The 15497-nt window shown below is 36.9% G+C and overlaps 1 protein-coding gene and 1 pseudogene across 1 annotated transcript in view; one reads left to right on the top strand and one right to left on the bottom strand.

Moving 5' to 3' along the window:
• The window catches only part of LOC117172980, a 249464-nt gene that overhangs the window by 102224 nt on the left and 131743 nt on the right, over window positions 1-15497 (top strand). The window lies entirely within an intron of this gene.
• Window positions 7929-8062, bottom strand: LOC117174014 (annotated as a pseudogene).

The following is a 15497-nucleotide window of genomic DNA, read 5'->3' as shown; positions in this document are numbered from 1 at the left end:
TGAAGGCAACCCCCGAAACTTGACTGAAAGCGAGAGTTTGGTGTATTTTAATTTTTCAATTCTCACTATAGCTGTTCTTGCTCTGCACGCTTTTCCTAAAAAAAAACTTGAAATCGCAATTAGTATTAAAGTGCCAATGGAGCACGAACAGTAAGAAGAAATATAAGAAATGACGTTTTAATAGCAATGAAGGGATTAAAATGCAACAAATTTTATTCGAAATAAAATAAAATTTAAATTCCTCTTTAGCATGCAGTATGCAAAGTTAATAACGAAATCTTCTCCTGTTTTCTTCTTCCTTCTCTTTTTTGTCTCGTATTTTTTATTGTTTTTTATAAATGCCCCATGCAAATAAAAAACTTAAAATAAATTAAACCAAAATAAATAAAGACAAATAAAGATAAAAGATAAATAAACCCAAAATATAATAAAAAAATTTATAGAATATGTGTTATAATTTTTTTTTTGCATGAAATCAAAAGTCACACTATTTATATACATTCTTGTGCATTTTAAAATAATTATTTAATTAAATTACAAGTACTTTTTTAAAACTAATTTTGCATTGCGCGCCAAGTGCGTCCAGCCAGCGCGCGGCCTTAACGTAAGCGCAGTAGCACAGGATGTCAACATTGGCATCAATTGTTACAACGCCCAACACGCCAATCTGTCGGTCGGGATTTTGGGGTTCTGAAGCCGTCGAAGGCTGCTGTGGTCGGTCCCCACTGAAAAGTGATACCCCTCGAGAAAGTAACTGGACTTTCCGATTGCCGATACTGCGGCCAGCTACTTTTGCGGTGAATATGTAGTTCCGCTCCGCTTTGGATATGATTCGACCAGCGTATGTGATGACATGCTCTTGCTTGGCTTGAACTGGGTTCATGGCCAACCGCAAACCAAAGTCACTAGCGTCCGTTTGAACGCAGAATGGTAGGTTGAGGTCGGTTTACGCCGATATAGGCTATGACACCAAGGCCGTTTTCAAAGTTTGGAACGCAACTCCCCCCCCTAACAAAAATTATAATTTTGTTTCATTGGATGATTAATTGGCTCACAGATTCAAGCGCAATCATTGATAAATCACCGGTACTACGACGTGGCCCCTAGGAATCTTTTCACTTGTTTAATGTGTCTGGATGGAGGATATCTCAGTGTGGGGCGGACCTTGTCATATTCTACCAACAACCCATATTTATTCACCCTCAATCCCAAGAACTTGTCTTTAGTTTGACAGAAATTGCGCTTGTTTGGGCTGAGCAGTAGATCTACTCTATTCAAGCGTGTAATGGTCCGCTTCAACCACTACAAGTGCTCGTTAAAGGTTTTCGCTACGACAATTACGTCATCTAGATAGGCAAACACGTGTGGTCTCATATACGGGGTGATGACCTTTTCCATCAACCGTTGAAAGGTTCCTGAGGCCCCGGTGAGACCAAACAGCATGCGTTTGAATTGATAGAGACCTTTTTCTGTGATAGTAAAAGCCGTGATAGGCTTACTATACTCACTGAGAGGGATTTCTGTTGAGCCCTGTTAAAATCTAGGGTTGAGATGTATCGAGCCGAATTTAAGCGGTCCAGTATTTCTACCATAAACGGAATAAGATACACATCTTTCTTCGACACCTCATTAAACCGTCGAAAATAAATACACAGACGCAATTACAGTCCGGCTTACAGGCCATAATCGCCGGGCTGCACCACTCGCTATTTGAGAGCTCAATTAAATCCTGCTCAATCCACAGTCTCACTTCTTCTGTCAATGCGTCACACACTTTAGGTGACATACGATTATTCCTCTGATGAATTGGAGGGCTCCCTCGCGTGTCGATCATATGTTTAAACAATTTCGCGGCAGGTAACTTATCGGGTTTCGCTTTTATTATGCCCGTCAAAATCTCGTCGAACCTAATTTTTTCCGCTTCATCCAGCAATGCAACGTCTTTTTAAGTATCAGTTAGCCTACCTATAATTTTTAAATTAAAAGCATGGGTGGTTCCTGAGAAAGTAGCCGGCAGACATGCCTCGCTACTGACAGACTCAATACTGCCAGTAGCCATTCTGAAAGCGCCTGCCTTTGAATGATCGATCTTATAGCCAGCCGAACCGACTATCTGTGCCTCTATTGATCCCATATGGGTTCCGAATGAAACCGTGCCTGCCAATGACTGGATTTTAGTACCCCCTACTGACAAAGGGACTCGAGTTTATACCAATCCCTGATAGACGATCACCTCTAATTTTATTAGAATTATTACTGAGTAGCCCCTTCGTCCGATTTGGAAAGAGAGATCGATTTTTAAGAATGAGTGAGAAAATGAGTTCCCAAGTTCAATTGAGCGACTAAGGGTATGGTGGTCTCTCTCCCTGCTTCAAGATTCGAAATTAATTGATTGAAGTTTACTTCGACTTCTGTTTCTGAAGATAATTTTTGCGATAATTCAGGTTGAGTTTCAGAAGATAACTTCTGAGAGAATTCCAGTGTAGATGCAGTAGATGATTTCAGAGACAATTCAGATAAGCCAACTCAATTATAACACGGTGGTTCGGCCTTTGATTGAACTTTCCGCCCTAGATGTGGACTCTCTCTAGTGTAATGAGGCTTAGTTGAGGCCTGTGCTAAGCACGTCTCCCCATGATTCTCGCCTCTATTGTTATTCGGACTGGACCCCACTGAGTCCCGCTTTTGTTTCTTCTTTAAAAACTTAAAAAAAACAGCAAGATTAACTTTTAAATGTTTGCAATTCGGATTCTACGTTAAAGTTTGCATTAGAAACTTACGGAGTAATCGCAATACTTTTCCTTGCAGCGTTAAAAACTTTAAAAAAAAAATAAAATATCTGTCATTTACATGGGCCGAAGGCGGCTTCAAGTGCATTTTCCTTTAGTAGCGGTTAATAACTATTTCGTCGGTAACTTTAAAAATGTTGTCTGGATTCTAGCCCCACGTATTGGAAACCTTTGATAACAACGCTGCGATGCAAGTGAGAGCAGTCAAGCAGTATTCTTGAGGTTACGAGACGAGATGTCAGTACACAGTAGGGTCTTTAAGGGTACTTTGTAGATGCTCCTTTCGGTTTCTTCGGTCAACCAGGAAGACCAGGTCTGAGATTACGATGAGCTCGATCCATCTGCTCTTTCATGGTTATCGGCCGTTGAAACTGGAGGAATAAATCCTTCAAGCATGTTAAAAAATCAGCGGTCCTTTCTTTATGACCCTGATAGCGAGTGGCGACTTGTTCTCCAAGACGCCTCTGATAATAATTGATGTTTTGAAATGCTGCTATGTATGCCAGGCATGGAAATTATAGCGGCACCACTGCAGGGTTAATTTATCTAGGATGAATAGAATCCGTATAATTAATTTCTCATCCGTACGGCCTGAGACCGAACACCACTCCTTTACCCTCGTTAAAAAGTTTTCTGCACTAGTATAATTATCTCCACTGAACGCGAATCCCCAATTTTTTACACTAATGACCACGGTTTTATAGTGGGACCTATTTTGGAAGTACTGCGAGGGAGGGCGCACAGCCCCTCTTGACTGAAGGAAGGGGTTAAATCTCAGTGAAAAAGGTCAAGAATAGCAAAATGGGAGAGGTAAATGTGGATGAGGAGATGGAAAAATGGTAGGAGAAATAAAGGAGAAAAGAAAAAAGTAATGGGTAAGAATATAAGGAAAAAATAAAGAGTATACTGAAGAGTGTGATCAAAAGAAAGAAGAAGAGAATAAAAGGTTTGCGAAAAAGGCGGAGGAGGCTAGGACGGAAGAAGAGGTATGGAAGATAGTAAATAGAGAAAGAGAAAGCAGAAAAAGAGTAAACCAAGATATTGAAATGGTAGAATGGAACAAATATTTTTTGAATTTGTTAGGAGGAGTAGAGAAAAAGCTTAGAAAGCGAGGAAAATATGGTAGAGAAAGAGATGGGGAAGAGGACATAACAAAAGAAGAAATAATGCAGGTTTTAAGAATAATGAAGGATGGTATACTCTATATGTGAAACCTGGTATAGATGAGATTCCAAACGAAGTATGGAAATATGGATGGAAGGAACTAGAGGAATGGGCATGGATAATGTGTAATCGAGTATGGAGAGGAGAGGGGTGGCCAGAGTTATGGAAGGAAGGAGTAGTGATACCAATAGTGAAGAAAGGCAAAGAGAGGAGATTAAAGATTATAGGGGTGTGACCCTGATGCCAACACTGTACAAAGTATACGTAACAGTTTTGTCGGAGAGATTGAAGAAAGAAGTTGGGGAAAAAAGATAGAGCCACCGAATCCGACAAGGTTTAGAAAAGGAATGGGGGTGATGGACAACATATATGTTCTAAACTATCTAGTAAATAAGAGAATTAAAAGGGAAAAAAGTGCACTGACAGTAATGTTTGTGGACTGAAAGAGATAGGGAAGGAAAATATATATGCACTGGCATATGCAGATGATATAGTATTGATGGAAGGGAATGAAGAAGGGATAGCGGGCTTGCTGACACGATAAGAGAAATACTTAGATGGAAAAAAGTTGAATTTAAATGACGAAAATACAAAGATAATGAAGTTTAGAAAAAGAGGGGGAAGAAAGAAAGAATGGACGGGCAGATGGAAGGGAATAGAGTTAGAAGAAGTAAAAGAGTTTAAATTTTTGGGATATATCTTGCAAACGAATGGCGATTATAGAGCTCATATAAGAGAAAGGATAAAGAAAGCAGCAGGGATAATGAAACAGATATAGGAAATAGGAAAAAGAAGGTTAAAACCAATTGTAAGAAAAAGTGCTTAATTGATACGCTGGTATGGTAAGCAAGGGAAAGGGTGGGGAGTTGGCGAGAAAGTGTTTGATGAAGGTAGAAGATAGGAGACGGATGGTGATCCAATTAACGAGATGAGAAGAAGAAAGGAGGGAGTTCTTTAATGATAGAGAAATAGAAGACGGGACAGGAGTAAACTATGAAGAATTGGACAAAAGGGGGAGGGAAAGACAATTAATATAAAGATGGGGTATGATTGACGATTGAAAATACAATACATGGTTTGAGATGATAAAAAAGAAAGGAGTACCAAAGTATTTATAAAAGGGATGGGAAGAGAGAAGGTGGACAAGAATAGCAAGATTTATATTGGGAAACGAGGTAAGGGAGAGAATGTATTGGGAAAAAGAAGAGAACAGAAAGTGTAGAATATATGAATGGGAGTAGTAAACATGGGAGCATGTATGAGAAGGATATAAAAGCGGAATGGAAGGTAAAGGAAGCTGGAAAGAGAATGTGGTTAAGATTCTAGGGGAGGATGGATTAGGAGAGGAATGGATGAAGGAGTAGGAGGGTATTAGAGAAGAGAATGAGAGAGAATGAAAGAATGCATGTTAAAATAATGGCAAATTGGAGGTATAAAATACTGAAAGAAAAAAGGAAACGGAAGTCGCTTAGATTAGAAGCGTAAAGATTGTAAGTAATGTTTATGTAATAGTATAAGTAGACTGAGTAGACTTTGTGTACTCAGGATCTCTCTCTCTCTCTCTCTCTCTCTCTCTCGCTTGCACTCTCGCTTTCGTTCCCTTGATCACTCGTTTTCTAATAAGTCCTAAATTTCGCTATCACAGGAAACAGAGATAAGGAACTAGATATAAGACTGTATGTAAATAGTTGTAAATAATTCTATATAGTAAGGATAAGACCTAGAAAAAAAAGGTGAGACCTGTGAGAAATGGAGGTCATGTAAGCCCTTAGGGAACACATTATGAATGCAGAAGAATACAACAATTCAATTGGTTTGACCTCTGTATGTTCCCCTTATATTTAGTTATTTAATCTCCGTTCTTATCATTCGATTGCGTTAAATTTATTTGGTAAGCCTTCGAGGATATGTTGCTCGCTTAGAGTTCAGAGTAAGGAATGACGTTCAGAGTGGCGTCTGAGTTCATCATCTCAAGTGAGAGTCGGAGCGCAACTACTGTCAGAGAATTGCAAGTAAAAATTAATTCGAGTGAGAGAAACAGCGAGGAAGTGAGTTAGTTGTCAGTTTCTCTGCAGCGTGGTGGGGCACCGTCGAGATTCGAGTTTCGCGACTCGGCACTGGTCGTGCTTTATTCGCTGTTGTTCAAAGGGGATGCACTGACACTTGCCAAGGCACAGGTTCTCACGGTCTCATGGTCCTGCGTTTCCCAGAACTCATATGCGAGCGGGAATCTCATTCACTATGCATGTGCTGGGATAGCTCCTCTTCTTGACCATGGCTTTGTATTCCGCATGATGTAGAATCTGTCAGCTCGATATTTGAGGATCGTGGTCCACCCGTTTCAAGTTCGACAGCAGGACATGGAACAAGGCTTTATACCAAATTAAACGAAAATATTTACTATTCAACAAGGAATTTCCGTGGTTGGCATGTGAAGTTGCGTAAATTCTTGATTCTTGACTCTGAACTCGTTTCCTGACTCGCCGCGATGAGTTTTTTGATGATATGATGTTACGCATAAATGAAAACCCCAACTTTCCATATAATATAACCTTTTTGGATAAAGCAACATTTTAACTAGACGGAAGTTTAAATAGGCATAATTTTGGATATCGGGTCGAGCACGCCATAATTAGGCAAGAGAAGAGAAACCTCAATATCCGCAAAAACTCAACGTTTGGACTGGAATACTTCAAATAGAATAATAGGACAGTTTTTTATTGTCTCTAATTCTCTTTAGTTTTATTAAGGCAAATTGTCTTTGGTAGGATTGTTTACTGTTTGTCCTAATTTATGTGCTGGTGCAAGTTTCTTTTCAATTTCTCGCTTTATCGAACAAATAAAGTTTTAGAAATATAACCGACAAAATGAGCTAATCGTCTTTTATGCCCTTATTTTACGAGTAACTTGTATAGAATTCTGATTTTAGAGGTCCATCAATTATATCTCTCTTTGGCTAACCTTTCATTCTTCTTTTAGCACACATGAAGTTCTGTAATCTCGTTCTTCTAAAATTTTGGTGTGCTATATTGCTTCTAACCTCTCCTCCGTTGTGGTTCAATTTATACCTATAATTAATCTCTAACCTTCATGGCGAAGATTTACCTTTTTTATCTCTTTAATATAGACGTTTGCATTTAGTTCTTGTTATATGTAATCTGCTCAAGTAGTGATTATTATTGCACATATTAGCGATAAAGTCTTCATATGTAAAATAAGGCATTATTTGACCAATATGTATTCGGATTATTTTGTATTTACCCGTTAATATAATATTCTTGTTATCTATTAGATCTATCACTGAATATGAATCTTTCCAACTAGGATCCATTTTATTGGCTTTAGCATTATTTTTTATTTGTACTTTATCACCTACTTTGTAAATCAGATGTGTTTTTACTATTCCTCCGCCTAATCGCTTTTTAGTCCCTTGTTTTTCTAATTCTATTCTCTCTCTTATTTACATAATAATACGGGCATGTCAAAGTTTCAATTTTTTGATCAAGCCCTAATACGGTAGAGTGGTTGATAGGACTATTGTAGATGGAATATTGGGCTTTCTACCAAAAGTAGCCTCGATGGGTGTTGTTCCCAAAGTTGTGTTTTGCATAGTATTTATTGCGAAATTGATCAATTTTAAATTATTGCCCCATTTGTTATTATTTTCGGGCTTTGGTGTTTTAATTAAGTTTTTTACGGTAGAGTGCATTCTCTCAATGTTACTGTTCGCTTAAGGATAAAAGGTTGTTATTTTCAAATGTTGCATCTTTAGTACTTCCTCGAATTGCTGCATCAGTTCAGACAGAAATTTTGATCTAGAAGGCTATCTAATATAGAACAGTTTTATGTATCCCTCACAGCCATAAGGATATCCCGGAATATTCGATTTAACCTGATTTATGTCCCGGGTTATTCTAGGGATTACCCGTCGGAATGTTCTTCTAGGCGGACGTTTTAATATCCCCATTTTTTTATCCGAGACAGCGCGTACCCAGTCCCGACTAACAAAATTATACGTCCGAGATATCCATATTACGGTTATTCGCAAGGTTCAGCTCTCGACCGTAGTGCAATGGAAGAGCTTCGCCCTGGAGAAGCCAGCTTGTTGATTACGAGAAAGGCCAATCGTTGCGCTCCCTAGTACACTACGGCCGCACCACGGCTCAAGGCGGCAAGATTCAAATCTTCGAATAATAAATTAAATCTTTTTGTGTCAAATCTTTCACCCATGAATCATGATTTATTATTTATACCATCATGAGTGTCAGACACATGAATATACGAACTTATTTATTAAAGCTAGGATAACATAATTATTTGTTTCACATAATGAATAATAATAAATAACGTGCGATATCAGAATCTGATTAAGTTTCCATGAAAGTTCGGATTAAGTCAATGTTTTTCCTCAGAAATTGGTGATTTCAATTTTTTTAGATTATATTTTTGAGGAGATTCACAACTTTTTACAACTTTAGTTTATTTTAATTATTTGCACCGAAAATATCCATTTCTGATAAAAAAAATCATTGTACTTCAAAGAAAATAGAAAATTGTTGTACAATTCGAGGTAAAAGTAACGGTTTTTCCTGAAAATGTAGATACGGATTTCAAAAAAGATTAATATTTTCAGAGCATTCTCAAGTTATGTTAACATAAATGGTCATTTATGCTTTCGCACTTTATTTATACATACTTTTTAAAAAAAGTTCATAGCTAATCAGTCGACCATCAAATCCTAGAAACAATTGGACTTGTTTGAGAGTTTAGGTTCTTTAAAATGTTGGACAGCTTCTACTTTGGCTGGATTAAGTTTCACTCCTTCTGCTGTAATAAAATATCCTAAGTATTCGATCTGGGTCTGAGATACTCTGATATAGGCTGATCCTGATGACTGATGTTGGTCATTGCTCGTTGCAAATTTGTAAAAGAATGTCATTCTTTTTTTAATTTCTCAGGTAATTCGCTCCTCTTTATGATATTAATCAATGCTGCTAAGTCAAAATTTAAGATGCCATTTCCTCTTCTTCCTCTAATGGATAATAGTTGGTCACATATTTTCGAGACTCGGATGATTCCTCGTACTCTATCCGTTCTACTATTTCCTTTCCTGTAATTTTTCTGCTATCTATTACATTGTCTTCTTGTTATTGAATTGTATTTATTTGGGGTGGTCGTTCGGTGTTTACTGGGATTTTTCCCGCATCTAAAAAATATGAATGTAACCTATTTGGGAACACTATTTTTCAGCTTTTTTTTTATAGATTTAATGAAAACTTCTAATCCATCATCATCTTGCCCGTTTGGGACCCTAATCGTCCTAATTATGTCTTTCGCGGGTATATTTTGTTCCGGTGGTTGATTTAATTGGGTTTCACGCTTAGAATTTTATGATGTGACTCTAGTGTATTTCCTGTGGGTTATGTTTGGGTAATTTCCTCCGTTTTTTCCTCTTCATCGCCTGATTGATCTCTATCTGATGTAAAAATCTCATCATCGTCATTATCTGGAACTACTTCGTAAAAGGTCATCGGTCACCATATCAGAGATACCCAGTAAGAAAGCTTGCGTTAAAAAGTATTGAATAAGTATTGGAAAAGATCCTCCCGTTTTGAACTTCCACAACACTAAAAGTTATCTCTTAAACTGACATCCTTTCTGTACCCAGCGCCGACAATATTTTTCCTAATAGTTTTGGATAACAAAAGCAACCAAGAAATAAAACAAATTCAATCCCTTTTGATTTAGCATATTTTACTACTTTTATTTACTGCTTTCCAAACAAATAACGAGGTAAATGAGCTTTTTAAAACATAGCATTGGTCATTTTACGATATCAGGATCAATTTCCACACATATGGCTGTAGCGAAAAAAAAATCTTTTGATTTTTTTATCATGATTTTATATTTTTGTGATTGATCATATTTGAACAAACCAAATATTTTACGGTAAAGAGATGTATTCTTGTGTACAATCCTACCCCACAGAGAAAGAATCTAAGCATAGTAGCAAGTTGAGATATTCCTATAAAATTACGAAACTTTAACCAGAAAAATTAGCCCGAAGTTTTTAATATATTTGCTTGAACTCATACAATATTAGGGTGACAGGCCACTTTGATACCAAAGCATAAAGAGCGTGGTATTACAGATCGAGTGTATGTTTTGAATGCAGCATCGTCTCTCGAATAAAAGTTTCACTTGACCGTACCATGATTGCCAGAAACCCTTTGATAGCGGTATGAGTTTTTTAGAACGCAGGTCTTATGTTACGTCTGCGCTGCGCGGAATCAACTTGCAAGACAAAACACTGTCAGTAGGCGTGGCTTAAGACCTTCGTTGAGAAAAAACCATTCCGAATATATACTTCGATATACCTTCGATTAAATTGCATAAATTCTTACGCGGATAACCAGAAAAAACCCTGCTATACACGCATGCAAAGTTATATTGGTATCCTTGATAACAATTCATGCGCGCATGTTTCACGCACGTCGATGCGCGCACGAGATGCTTGAAAGAATGCACCACATCTATGAGCATTCTGTAGATGCGACTTTATTGCGTGTACAATGTATCGCTAATGTCAGCATGTGTACAATCACCCCATGATGGAATTCCAAACTAACCGAAACATACATGTGTGCACTATGAATGCAGTTTTACTTAATAAAAGGAATTCTTCTTACTACTCATTTTGAATTGAAAGCCAACCGCGGACAAGGTACGTGCGACCCTAACGCAAGCGCAGTAGCTCATGGGTCCATATTGCCTTCACTGGCGGACTTTATAGTGCTTGTTCTTTAATGTCTAACGACTCCAAAATTTTACATATTCGGCGGAGATTTATATTGATATTGCATTCGTCACAAGAATATTAAATAGGGTAGTATCCTCGGCGCGTGCGAAGAGGGTCTTAAAATTGTTTATTTATAATAAGATAACGTACGAAAAAGATTGAATTTAAAAGTTTTATCTCAAAAATGGAAAACTATGACATATTTAATAGGGTAAGTGAAACACATGACATCTTGTAACTTAAAATTTCTACATCTAATTTTTGCATTGATAAAAGAAAAAACTAACGTAAAAAAGGAATAAATTATATTTGACCCCAGACAATTGGATACCCTCGATAACTGGTTGGGTTACCCTATTAAGTATGTCATAATCTTCCATTTCTGAAATAAAACTTTCAAATTACATCTTTTTCTTACCTTATTTCATTATAAATGAACAATTTTAAGACCCTCTTCGCACGAGCACTGAGTGGATACCAACCCTCTTCGTCATGCGTGCATGCACGTGCGTTAAAGGACATGCCTGACATATTCGCCTCCATAGACAATACATTTGCTTGCTGATCTGAACGCACGTCGTGCGTGAAAATAAGCACGGCGTGCCTATGCCATACGCGCATGGTGCGCTAGAATTGTTATCCGGGATAGTACTGATATTTTTTTCTCCTTGTATATTTTTTTTGCATCATTTTTTGTGCGATGAAAATTTGAATTTTCGATTTTTTTGCAAAAAATTCAAAAAGTTATTTAGAGCATGATGTAGGGCCTTGAAAAAGTAGCGTTTTCTTCTATTGGAATTTCCCCTTATAACGCTTTGTTTGATTTTAAATGTTCATCTTATTTCGGTTTTTGAAAATAATAAATTTAGTCATTTTTATTTCATCAGAAAAACTCATAAGGATAAAGTTTGCGTATTTTTATGTACTAAAATAGCTGTCGATAGAATTTTCACATATTGAAAAAAACGTATGCTCGAAAATTTGAAAAAAATACTCTAACTTTTTGAATTTTTATCGAAAATGGCTGGTTAACGAACTCGATCTTTCTTTTTGATCCCTCACACTGTGTGTCAAATCAAAATTCAATTCGATTAGCCTTTCAAAAGTTATCCGGTATACATTGACGTAAAAACTTTTTTTTCTCCTCAGAAACCTCAAAACGTCGACATTTGATGAAATACGTGAAAGACAGTTTTCACATAAAACTAATACATTCTCATTATGGTTGAGAATGTAATAATTTATTATTTTTCTCATGTCATGCTTCGTTTGGCTTTAGATGCTCATTTTCTTTTAGTTTTATGGATCTTGAAAATGCTATAATTCTGGTAATTTTTATTTTATCAGAAAAATCAAAAGGATAAGGTATTCGTATTTTTATATACTTAAATAGATGTCGATAGAATTTTTAAATGTTGAAAAAACATGGTCTCAAAACTTATTAAAAACCTCTACTTATTTGAATTTTTATCAAAAATGTCTAGTTAATGAAGTCAATCTTTCTTTTTAGTCCCTTAAACTGTGTACCAAATCACAATCCAATCCCATCAGTCTTTTAAAAGTTATCCGGTATAAAGGCGACAATGACAGCGAAGACAACAGGTGACCGACAGACACCGACGAAAAAACTTTTTTTTATGACTCAAAGGGCCTAGAAACGTCAACATTTGCTGAAATCCGCGGTAGTCAGTTTTCACATAAAACTATTTATTACCTTCTCATTATGAATATAAATGAAATAATTAATTTTTTTGTGCGATCAAAAGGACCCTGCACAGAATGCATGGGAAAATATCCTTGGGTGGAAATCGTTATAACTTAGTAATTGTGTAGGTTATAAGGGCCCAATGAAATATCCATAACAAAATTTAAAAAAAAATAACAATTGAACGCTATACGGCGCTATGCTCTCAAAATCAGAGCATACGGTATATTCGTATATCGTTAAGAGCAAAAGCAACGAAAAAATCAATATGACGCATTGAAATGTGGTAAACATTACATCCGTCCCACACAGCGCGCTTCTCGAAACGGTCCAACGCTAAACGATTGATTTTTTTAATCAACTGCGACACTTACTATTTCGGGGCAGCAACAGTGAAAAAATAAGGTCAGTATCAAGTGCGGTAATGCTAATCACAAAAATCACACTCTTCCCGCAACGACCGAACACTAAGCGGTCAATATGTTGACTAAACTGTAACATTCACAATTTAAGGACAGTAACAGTGTTTGAAGAATGTCAGTATCAAGTGTGTTAATGGCGATCACATAAGTCAACCGCTTCTCGCACCGTTCGATCGTAAAGCGATCAATATTTGTGAATAACTGCAACACTCACCGTTTCAGGACAACAAAAGTCATAAAATAAGGTCAAAATCGAGTGCGGCCGTGATATATGTGTTTAAATTAATTAAAAATATTTAACGCTTCACGTTCGGAAGTTGTGAGGAGCGGGGGGATTTATATAATTGGAATTAGCTCAAATAAAAACAAGCTTACTTTGCATTCTTTCTCCACTCGAAGCAGTAAATGTATCAGTTATGATAAAACCTCGCGCGCTTCCCGCTCCACCATTGCGAGAAGAGGACGATATATATGACTGAGGTAATCGTATATGATTAAGACCCCTTTTTACAACCGATGCTGCCCTTAAACTGTGGGTGTTGCAGTTAATACTAATTTTGTAGCGCTTAGCATTCAAGCGTTGCGAGAATAGATCAATATATATGATTAAGACAATTGAACACAATCAAAAAGGCATTTCGCCTTTGAACGTTGCGAGAGGCGGGCGATTCATATGATTGACGTAACCGCACTTGATACTGACTTAAGCAAGCACCGTTCTTGTGCTTAAATTGTGATCATTTGAGAGAATTTTCAGTCTCAAATTTATTTCTCTGAACGTTGTTGCACATCTGGGCATCTAGGCGAATGTATCATTTGGAGACTGTATTTCGGCTCATTCCAGGAGTTGTGAAGTGCTGAACCGCACTGCCAGCCACCTGAATACCTGTCAAAGCAAATATTCTCTTTGCGATATTAGACTAAATAATTGTCAATAAGGAAACTAATTGATATAATATTCACCTAATTTTCAAATTTATTTCATTTAATAGTGCGTACTAGTCACTTAGAATAAATCTATAACTTCCTAATGAAACTTCCAAATATTAGGTTAGTCATGCCCGTCGAAATTTAAACTAAAGCGAGCATGTATAGAAAAAGTCATGACCGTCTACGTATACTTTTTTGAACGAACAGGCATCGATTTCGATGCAGACGGCCACGACTTAGCTTTTACATCCCGGCCTTGGTGGTTTGAATGTCATTTTGGGTTTGACCAACCTCAGATTTGGAAATTATACTACAGCAAGTACAATTTTTATTTCAAGACACTAATAGTCACTGGTAAATGGGGGGAAATTAAAAGTTAGATAATTATTATTATAACTTACTGCTTATCAACATCTATTTCATCCAAATAACCCTGACAGGTGATTGACAGTTTGTAGATGACACTTCACTTTGTCCTGGATAAGAAAAAACAGTCTCTAAATTATTCTTTTCCCCTAGATTCTCATAATGAATCTGGGTAACTCAAATTTGCTGCAACTCAATAGAACATCGATTTTAGTTTAGTTTGGAGGATCGGTGATTTTCTGTGAGCGCTCAGTATTCGGCTGTAGCGATAAGAAGCCGATTATTATGATTGACATTACCACACTTGATACCGACCTTTTTTGGCCACCGCTGCTGCCTTGATAGTGAGTGTCGCAGTTGATTAAAAATATTGAGCGTTCAGCGGTTGGCCGTTGCGGGAAGCGCGCTTTGTTAGACAGACGGAATGTTGACCATATTTTAAATCGTGCTACGGTTTTTATCGTATTTTTTGTCTTCAATGTAACTCGGATATATCTCATTATCTGTTTTTCAGCGCTTGGTGCCATATAGCGTTAAAACTGTCTATTAAACAAAAAAAATTATCGATATTTCATTGGGCCCTTATAATCTACAAAATTAACAAGTTATAACCCAATCTACCGAAGGACATTTTCCCATATATTGTGTACGCCGTCCTTTGAATTTTTTATTTTTCTGTACACAAACTTCGAAGAGTTGTTTCAGCAATCCTATAGGCCTTGAAAAAGTAACGCTTTTCTTCTTTTGCCGTTTTCCCATATCACACTTAGTATTGCTTTAAATGTACATTACCATTTGGTTTTTTGGATTTTGAAAATGCTATAACTATGGTAATTTTTTATTTATAAAAAAACACACATTTGGGATAAATTGTTTGTATTTCTGTTTACTATAACCAGCTATTTTTAAAATTTTCAAATCCTGAAAAAACGCGGTCTCAATTATGGAAATTATTCGATGGGCGTGGGACATAGTAAGTTTACGTACGTTGATGAACTTACTTTGGGCATTAAGTCTACAAAAGTGAATGTGAATTTCGACGATACATGTTTTTCTATCGGGAGGGGGTAAGTTCGCGCGGACGAACGCCGCAGAATCATTTGAAGGACGTAAACTTTGACCATTTGGGACTAGGGTGAGCAAGTCTTGCCAAGCGATAAGTTCCGTAGACGCCCGAACGGTCACTTACCATTTGGTGCGCATTTCGATCGTTATTTTGTGTGTCAAATAGATTTTATGGTACTTTTAAGATTTTGACCAGCTTGGAAATTTATAAAATGCTACTATATGTAACATACTCTATATGCATACATATTCATACA

Source organism: Belonocnema kinseyi, chromosome 5 (genome assembly GCF_010883055.1).
Source record: "Belonocnema kinseyi isolate 2016_QV_RU_SX_M_011 chromosome 5, B_treatae_v1, whole genome shotgun sequence".
In the NCBI taxonomy this organism is placed as follows: domain Eukaryota; kingdom Metazoa; phylum Arthropoda; class Insecta; order Hymenoptera; family Cynipidae; genus Belonocnema; species Belonocnema kinseyi.
Note: the sequence above shows the minus strand (reverse complement) of the source record. Positions and strands in the feature narration are given on the sequence as shown.